The sequence below is a fragment of the Neophocaena asiaeorientalis genome, unplaced genomic scaffold, assembly GCF_003031525.2.
Source record: "Neophocaena asiaeorientalis asiaeorientalis breed wild unplaced genomic scaffold, Neophocaena_asiaeorientalis_V1.1 scaffold14, whole genome shotgun sequence".
Lineage (NCBI taxonomy): Eukaryota > Metazoa > Chordata > Mammalia > Artiodactyla > Phocoenidae > Neophocaena > Neophocaena asiaeorientalis.
The window spans coordinates 13,518,865-13,520,295 of NW_020175192.1; the positions used below are offsets into that span (position 1 = coordinate 13,518,865).

Sequence of the window (1,431 nt, forward strand, 5' to 3'; positions counted from 1 at the left end):
CCGCCCAGCAACAAAGACCCAGGGCAGCCAAAAAAAAAAAAAAAAAATAAAAAAAAAAAAAAAAAGGAGGACCATGTCCTGGATGGTCTGTACTTCACCATTCATACTCTCTTCACCCAGAGAGGCTGAGTTGTATTGGAATTTTGCATTCCAAATAGTTCTCTTTTGTTTTGGATCTATCATTCTATTTTATAACTGCTACTCCCCATAAAGATACTGAAAATATGCCACGTTTGTGCTTTGAACTCTAAAGGTATTAAACAGCTCAACACAGTTAACTAGCTCAAAGTGACTGGGCACTTAGTGTAAAAGACCTACAACAAGATACTTTCAGTTACAGTTTATAAATGCACCTCATACTTAGCATCAGTTTATATTCTGGAAGTCTGTTTTCTTGGGGATTATTTCCCCAAGTGTTATTCCATGCCTGTATAGACCTTAGTCTTGAAATATGCTTACTTAACACAAGGCTTAACAGTGACAAAATTGACATTTGGGGCCTGATCTTTGTGTGGGAGATTGTCCCGTGCATCGCCGGATGTTGAGCAGCATCCCCGGCCTCTACCCACTAGATGTACCAGCACCACTCCCACATGGGGTGGCAACCAAAAATCTCCCTAGATATTGTCCCAGATAATGTCCCCTGGGGCTGGGGGGCGGGCAGTAAAATCCCCCTGGTAGAAAACCACCGAATTAAAGAACAACTCTTAATTTTACACAGCGAACTAACTCCGGCAATGTCCCTTTCCACAGCCCAAAAAGAAAAGTGCTAGCCTAAGTTAGGAGGCCGAAACTGCTTCTTGGAGGCGAAGAAACAGACAAAAGATCTTCAAGGCCTTTTCCCCACAGCTTGATCAAGAGTGGAAAGGGAAACAAGCGTGGCAACGAACTCGATCAGAGGCTGACTCTTTATCTTTACCGTGAACTAGGTGTTTTCGAAAGTAAGCACACGTGTGCTTCTGAAATAAGCACGCCCTGACACACACGGGGAAATCATCAAGAGGAAGCAGGGCGGCAGGCATTTTCAGCTAAGACTGGAACAACCCGGAGCACCTCCGCAGCCCGGCGGCCCACGGGGCCTCCGGGTGCGGGGTGCGGGCGCCGAGCTCCTGCCACGCCTACCGGACGTCACACGTTACACAACGCCCCCCGCCCCCCGCTTATGCAATTCTGCCTCCAGCGGTTTCCAATTGCCCCGGTGACTTTTGTGGGAGACCAAGGTATACGTTGCACACCCAGCCTCGTCTGGGGATCCTCTCCCCGCCCCGGCTGGCGTCTCCCCGTGGCGGACCCGGCCCGGCCCGGCCCGAGCGGCCAATTACCGGAAAGAGCGCGGCAGGAAGAGAACAGCCGCTCAGGCTCGCCCAACTCCCTCCCCATCCCGCGCTCGGGCGGCCTCGCCCGGCCACCCGCGCCGCGCCGCTCCGCTCC

The 1,431-nt window shown here is 51.5% G+C and overlaps 1 protein-coding gene across 1 annotated transcript in view; it reads right to left on the reverse strand.

Annotated features, from left to right (window-relative positions):
• The window catches only part of LONRF1 (LON peptidase N-terminal domain and ring finger 1), a 45,237-nt gene that overhangs the window by 43,025 nt on the left and 781 nt on the right, over nt 1-1,431 (reverse strand).